General features: G+C 40.4%; 1 pseudogene; it reads right to left on the reverse strand.

The window, feature by feature from the left end:
- Positions 1-1,193: 1,193 nt before the first annotated feature.
- On the reverse strand, positions 1,194-2,873 carry LOC114098617 (actin-binding protein WASF1 pseudogene; annotated as a pseudogene).
- Between the last annotated feature and the right edge of the window lie 5,333 nt (positions 2,874-8,206).

Here is an 8,206-nt window from a genome sequence, read left to right on the forward strand (position 1 = left end):
TATTGTGAATGGAGTGGTTGTCCTCATTTCCTTTTCAGAGGATTTGTCGCTGATATACAGGAATGCCTTTGATTTATGCGTGTTGATTTTATATCCTGCCACTTTGCTGAATTCATTTATTAGCTCTAATAGTTTCTTTGTAGACCCTTTTGGGTCTGCTAGGTATAGAATCATGTCATCTGCAAATAGTGATAATTTAAGTTCTTCTTTTCCTATTTTGATGCCTTTAATTTCTTTCGTCTGTCTAATTGCTCTGGCCAGTGTTTCGAGAACTATGTTGAACAGAAGTGGTGAGAGAGGGCATCCCTGTCTTGTTCCAGATTTTAGAGGGAATGCCTTCAGTTTTTCTCCATTCAGAATGATGCTAGCCTGAGGCTTAGCATAGATTGCTTTTACAATATTGAGGTATATTCCTGTTATCCCTAGTTTTTCTAGAGTTTTGAACATAAAGGGATGCTGTACTTTGTCGAATGCTTTTTCTTTTCTTTTTTTTTTATACTTTAAAATGAACCATTTATTAAATCAGACTGTTATTTCTAACAGTTATGTAAGTTACATGTATGTTTAATTCAGAGTATTTCACATGGAAAATTTTTAAACTCCTATAGGCAAGCAAAATTGTATCACACAATATATAAGTGGGAAAGGAGTACTGCTAAACATTCAAATAAGGCAAGTATTTAAAACAATAAAATAATAATAAAAAATTTAAGCATTCCTTTAAGAGAATTCAACACTACAAGCTAAATGTACTTTCTGAGTCTATTCATATATCAAGGCAGTGTTTCTTCTTTTAAAACATCAGGAAGTAGAATAAGGCTCATTAATATTACAGCTGCCCTCAAGATTTCAATCTCATTCGCTTTCTTTAAATTAAAATTCACGAAGTGCACAATTAAGATATATCAAAAAACTGAATCTGCTACTCTAACAACAGCTGTCCATGCTTAATACTTAGTGGTTTGTTGGACCGAATTATGTCTTTTCAGGGAATAAAAAAATAAACCACTGTAAAACATTTAGTTTGAAATGTATGCTAATACTTTTCTTCAAAATCAAAAATTATGGAGGAAAAGGGTTATTTATTATAAGGAATAGAAAGCAAAACACTAGAATGACCAAACATTTTCAAAGAACAAACACCACAAAGGACATTTGCATTCAGTTTTGTAATATTTATCAATGCATTTTTCTTATTCCAACCAATCTACTTCATCAAATTCTGAATCATCTTCTGAATCACTATATTCCACAGCAATACGGCGAGACAGGATGGTGGCAACATCATTTTCAATGCGTTCATGCTTAGCTTCCTGTTCACGCTGCTCTTCTACTTTGCATAGTTGAATACCTTTTCGTATTGCTTCCAGTAGTACACTCCTTGCGTCACTGATTACAGGTAGGGTTGATGGATGACGCTTTGGCTCAGAAGCAGGTATAACTTGTGATGGAGGAGACGGAGGCATTCATGGAACATGGGGACCTGGGGCAGTAGATGGTGTTGGATGTAGCCCAGAGGGAGGATGAGCAAGAGCTGCAACTGTGACAGGTGATGATGGTCGAATGCCAGGTGGAGGCAGAGGAGGCGGTGGTGGGGGTGGAGGCAGCCCCTGGACTTCACCTTGTGGGAGTGGATGAACTGGTACAGTCTCACATACTGGGGCAGCTCTAGCTACTGGTGGAGAGGGTTGTACTAGAGGAGGTGCAATTGGAGGAGGAGCTGGGTGAAGAACTCCAGGGGCAATCTGAAGAGGAGCTGGAGGTGGTGGTACAGCTGGAGCTTGCAAAGCAGTGGTTGGAGGTGGAGGTGGGGGAGGTACTGGAGGGGGAGGAGTGGAAGTCATTGAAGCACTTAATGAAGAAGTTGACAAGGCAGATGGAAGAGGTGGTGGAGGAGGTGGGGGAGTGGGGCTCACAAACACAGGTGTTCTGCCTGTGGCTGGTGACTGAGGGCGATTTTCTATCAAACCTGTAGCAGAACTGATACAGGTGGGTATGGGTTTTGCATCTCCTGTTCCATGCATGGGTGGAGGCGGAGGTGGTTCATGTGGTCTGACTAAGACCCTTTCCTCAGCTCTAGTCAGAAGCTCACTCATCTGACTAAATGGCAAGGCAGAAAGTGAATAAGATCCATCCATATGATCCACGTAAGTCTGAGGTCTTGTTTCAAAATGAGAGGCTGGGCCATTAGCAACTTCAATATGCTTATGTAAGAGATTAGCATCATCTTCAGCCAGCTCTGGACCTTGGGCCAGCTTCTGCCATTCTCTCCTCCTGTCATGAGGTGCTCTTGGTACTTTTTCTGGTTCATGAGGACGATCTAGATTTTTCTGCTTCTGTTTCCTCTTTTCCTTCCTCTTGTCCTCTGTATCTTGCAACATTTTTTCTTTCCACAGATCAAAGAAATATGAAGGATTGGTATAAAACTTCAAACCTTCTTTACCATCATCTCTATAAGGAGTAAGTATGTTGAGAGGTGGAGGTTGTTCACAAACATCATATGTCTCTTGTAATGGAATAGGCAAAGTCTTGCGGTCGAAAAGCTGCTGATCTTGAATTGTAGAACTTCGGAAGGCTTTTATCATTGTTATGTCTTGCAAAGACAATTCTTCTTCTTTAGGATCAAGCTGTGTAACACTAACAGATAAACGGTCCACACGTTCTTGCAGTGAGTTAACTCTGAAGGAAAAACTATGTGCTTCATTGAATAATTCTCCAAATATATCTTCAGCATATTTACTTAGGCTACTTAGCTGTCTAATTATATTTGCCAAAGAAACATTGGTTACACATTCCAGTTCATTCTTAATGCCTCTAGGCAGTGCTGTGTGGCACAAGTGCCTAGGATCGATGTTTCTTTTCACTAACGGCATCTTGAGATAAACTTCTGTGCTAGTTCACACTCCAGTTGGGGATTAATTAATTAATCGGTTACAGGACAGGTCGTGAATGTTCAGGTCGAATATGCTTTCTTTTCATCATTATTCTATTTCATCATCGGTTAAGTGCAAGAGGTGTCAGAGTACCGAAGCTAGGGGGCATGCGTGAAATCGTGGGGGGCTCTAGCCTTACCCTTTCTTCATACTTCGGCGGCGGCCGCCGGTCCCGCTCAGCTCGGGGACTCCACCTGCAGCCCACAAGAGCGTCGGGCTCCGGGGCAGAACCCGCTTCGGGTAGCGGCTGAAGCACCGGGCCACCAGGAATGCCGCCTAGGGCGCCTGCCGGTCACCGGACCCAGGATGTGTTCGATGCGCGAGCGAACAACACCGAGAGCCGCCGCTGCCCCCCGTCGAATGCTTTTTCCGCATCTATCGAGATGATCATATGGTTCTTATTTTTAAGTCTATTGATGTGGTGAATAACATTTATTGATTTCCGTATATTGAACCAGCCTTGCATCCCAGGGATGAATCCTACTTGATCATGGTGCACAATTTTTTTGATATGTTTTTGTATCCGATTCGCCAGAATTTTATTGAGGATTTTTGCATCTAGGTTCATTAGAGATATTGGTCTGTAGTTTTCTTTCTTTGAAGTGTCTTTGTCTGGTTTAGGTATCAGGGTGATGTTGGCCTCATAGAATGAATTTGGAAGTTCTCCCTCTTTTTCTATTTCCCGAAGTAGCTTGAAAAGTATTGGTATTAGTTCCTCTTTAAAGGTTTTGTAAAACTCTGCTGTATACCCATCCGGTCCTGGGCTTTTCTTAGTTGGTAGTCTTTTGATGGTTTCTTCTATTTCCTCAATTGATATTGGTCTGTTTAGGTTGTCTATATCCTCCTGACTCAATCTGGGCAGATCGTATGACTTAAGAAATTTATTGATGCCTTCACTATCTTCTAATTTATTGGAGTATAAGGATTCAAAATAATTTCTAATTATCTTCTGTATTTCTGAAGTGTCTGTTGTGATATTGCCTTTTTCATCCCGTATGCTAGTAATTTGAGTTCTCTCTCTTCTTCTCTTTGTTAGCATGGCTAAGGGTCTGTCGATTTTATTTATTTTTTCAAAGAACCAACTTTTAGTTTTGTCAATTTTTTCAATTGTTTCTTTTGTTTCGATTTCATTAATTTCAGCTCTGATTTTAATTATTTCTTGCCTTCTACTTCTTTTGCTGTTGTTTTGCTCTTCTTTTTCTAGGATTTTGAGATGAAGTATGAGATCATTTATTTGTTGGTTTTTCCTTTTTTTAAGGAATGAACTCCAAGCAATGAATTTTCCTCTTAGAACTGCTTTCAATGTGTCCCATAGATTCCGATATGTTGTGTCAGTGTTTTCATTAATCTCTAAGAATTTTTTAATTTCCTCCTTGATGTCTTCTATAACCCATTGATCATTCAGTAACCTATTGTTCATTCTCCAAGTGATGCATGATTTTTCCTTCCTTCTTTTATCGTTGATTTTCAGTTTCATTCCATTATGATCAGATAAGATGCATGGTATTATCTCTACTCCTTTATATTGTCTAAGAGTTGCCCTGTGACATAATATATGATCTATTTTTGAGAAGGATCCATGTGCTGCTGAGAAAAAAGTGTAACTGCTTGATGTTGGGTAGTATATTCTATATATGTCAATTAAGTCTAGGTTATTAATTGTGTTATTGAGTTCTATAGTTTCCTTATTCAACTTTTTTTGGAAGATCTGTCCATTGGTGAGAGAGGTGTGTTGAAGTCTCCCATGATTATTGTATGGTGGTCTATTAGACTCTTGAACTTGAGAAGAGTTTGTTTGATGAACATAGCTGCACTATTGTTTGGGGCATATATATTTATGATTGTTATGTCTTGTTGGTGTATGGTTCCCTTGAGCAGTATGTAGTGTCCCTCTTTATCCCTTTTGATTAACTTTGGCTTGAAATCTATTTTATTTGATATGAGTATGGACACTCCTGCTTGTTTCCGAAGTCCATATGAGTGATATGATTTTTCCCAACCTTTCACCTTCAGTCTATGTATGTCTTTTCCTATCAAATGCGTCTCCTGTAGGCAACATATTGTTGGGTCTTGTTTTGCGATCCATTCTACTAGCCTGTGTCTCTTAATTGGTGAGTTTAAGCCATTAACATTTAGGGTTATTATTGAGATATGGGTTGTTCTTCCAGCCATATTTGTTTATTTATGTTACTAAACATGGTTTGTTTTCCTCTTTGATTATTTTTCCCCCCTTTAGTGTCCTACCTCCCACTGTTGGTTTTCATTGTTATTTTCCATTTCCTCTTCCTGTAATGTTTTGCCGAGGATGTTTTGAAGAGATGGTTTTCTAGCTGCAAATTCTTTTAACTTTTGTTTATCGTGGAAGGTTTTAATTTCATCTTCCATCCTGAAGCTTAATTTCGCTGGATACACAATTCTTGGTTGGAACCCATTTTCTTTCAGTGTTTGAAATATGTTATTCCAGGATCTTCTAGCTTTTAGAGTCTGTGTTGAAAGATCAGCTGTTATCCTGATTGGCTTACCCCTAAATGTGATCTGCTTCCTTTCTCTTGTAGCTTTTAAAATTCTCTCCTTATTCTGTATGTTGGGCATCTTCATTATAATGTGTCTAGGTGTGGGTCTCTTATGATTTTGCACATTCAGCATCTAGGATTTGGGATTCTGTCTCATTCTTCAAGTCTGGGAAGTTTTCTCGTATTATTTCATTGAATAGATTGCTCATTCCTTTGGTTTGAACCTCTATCCCTTCCTGTATCCCAATGACTCTTAAGTTTGGTCTCTTTATGTTATCCCATATTTCTTGGATGTTCTGCTCATGGTTTCTTAACAGTCTTGCTGAGCTGTCTATGTTCTTTTCCAGTTGAAATACTTTGTCTTCATTGTCTGATGTTCTATCTTCTAAGTGTTCTACTCTGCTGGTAGTATTCTCAATTGAGTTTTTAAGTTGCTTTATTGCTTCCTGCATTTCTAGGATTTCTGTTTGTTTTTTATAACCTCTATCTCCCTGTATAGTTGATCTTTTGCTTCTTGGATTTGTTTTTGTAATTCATTGTTGACGTGATCTTTCATTGTCTGATTTTGCTGTCTGATGTCTTCCTTGAGACTCCAGATCATCTGAAGCATGTATATCCTGAATTCTTTATCTGACATTCCATCTGCTGCAGATATTACCTCTTCTAACGTTGAGTTGACCTGCATTGCTTGTGGTCCTTTCTTTCCTTGTCTCTTCATACTGTTCGCCTTTCTTTCTGCTTGGTAAACTGTTGTGCTATTGAATTTTCCCCCTGTATATTTATATTGCTGTTGTATAGTTGCAAAGTCTCCCTCGCAGGCGCGGGCAGCGGCTCTGCCCCTCCTCAAATTGGGGCAATGTGCCTACCATGCCGGCAGGCCGCTGGGCCTGTGCTGCCGGTCGGTAGCAGGTCCGCCTACCTTGCAGGCGCCGGCGGCGGCTCTGCCCCTCTGCGGGCCGCTGGGCTTGTTCTGTCAGTGGTCGCAGTTCTGCCTACTTTGCTGGCGCGGGCAGCGGCACTGCCCCTCTGCAGGCCACTGGGCCTGTTCTGCCAGTGGGTCGCAGGTCCGCCTACCTTGCAGGCGCGCGGGGGGGGGGGCGGTTCTACCCTTCCGCAGGCCGCTGGGCCTGTTCTGTCTGTCGGTTGCAGGTCTGGCCTGTTCTGTTGGTGGTTGCAGGTCCGCCTACCTTGCAGGCGCGTGGGGCAGCTCTGCCCCTCCGCGGGCCACTGGGCCTGTGCCGTCGGTGGTCACAGTTCCACCTACCTTGCAGGCACGGGGGGAGGGGGCGGCTCTGCCCCTCAGCAGGCCGCTACGCCTGTTCTGCCGGTGGGTCACAGGTCCGCCTACCTTGTAGGCGTGGTTGGCAGCTCTGCCACTCCTCGGGCCACTGGGCCTGTTCTGTCTGTGGTCACAGTTCCGCCTACCTTGCAGGCGCATGGGGAGGGGGCGGCTCTGCCCCTCAGCAGGCGGCTGGGCCTGTTCTCCAGAGCTTCTGTTCTTAACCATTGTGCTTTACTTCTTAGAATATTTCTACAGATAAATCGATAAGCTTGTGGGGATGTAGGAATGTGACCTTTTGGGAAAGGCATCTTTTGACAGCTATTGAAATTTAAATTACATTTACCTTTAACTTTATCTAGGAACATATTCTATAGAAGTAATTGACACGTATTGAAGGATTTGCACACAAGAATATTTATTGATACATTATTAGTAGAGAATGAAAAATCCTGAGTCTTTATCAATAATAAAGCTTAAATTAACAGTAATGCAATTATATTTGATCGGTATATCTTGAGTGAATTGTATCAAACTCTATTGACCTCAAGGTTTATCTATGATTTATCATTAAATAAGGGAAACAAACAGCAGAGAACAATGTGGAGTGTGATTCATTTTTTCAAAAAATGAGCATATATATATATATACATATATACATACATATATATACATTTATATGGTGTATGTGTATATATCTATATGTATTTCTATGGTTTTATGAGAATTGAATGGAATTATGGTACATCAGGGTGTTAAAATTTGAAAGCAGTTAGGAAAGAAATGGACACAAAGAAAAGTAAGAAAACAATATGGAACAAGAGGCATAGCATTAATGTCAAATGAAAAGATCAAATACAAAATTCTATAGCATTACTGTACGTGTGTAATTCTTGACTCTGCATTTAAGGAAAGTTAGATGGCAACAAGAATAAATATTAAATCAAACATTGGTTGGATTAAACAATGATTGTGTGAAAAATGTTTTCTTGGACTTTAGTTGTCATTTAATAGAGAATTTCTTAATAAGGGATCATTAATGTAGGGGAAAAGAATCATTAATTTTTTTAGGAGAGGAGCTAGTCTTGAACCCAGAGGTAAAATTAAGTTGAAATTAGGTAGTGATGAAGTTTTTGCAATGTGAACATGGGCTCTATGGACTGTAGTAGAAGTAGCATTACCAAGTTTCCTGCCAGGGAGCCCAAGAGGACAAAGTTAAGGCAGCACTGAGCTGATATGAGACTAACATCCACATTTCTGATTTGTGACTTGTTTGTTCTCAAATCACGTCAGACTTGGGACTACATGAAGTTGAAATTCCCACTACCAATTCTAGTGAGAATGATTTTATCTCCATTATAAAGACATCTTCCATCTGTTCATCCATCCATCCAAAGGCTACATATCTACACTATGCCAGGAACTTATTCTGTGGTAAGGTTGGTTCTACCACAGAAAATAAATATATTGTCTTCTTCCTC

The sequence above is a fragment of the Marmota flaviventris genome, chromosome 9 (assembly GCF_047511675.1).
Source record: "Marmota flaviventris isolate mMarFla1 chromosome 9, mMarFla1.hap1, whole genome shotgun sequence".
NCBI lineage: Eukaryota > Metazoa > Chordata > Mammalia > Rodentia > Sciuridae > Marmota > Marmota flaviventris.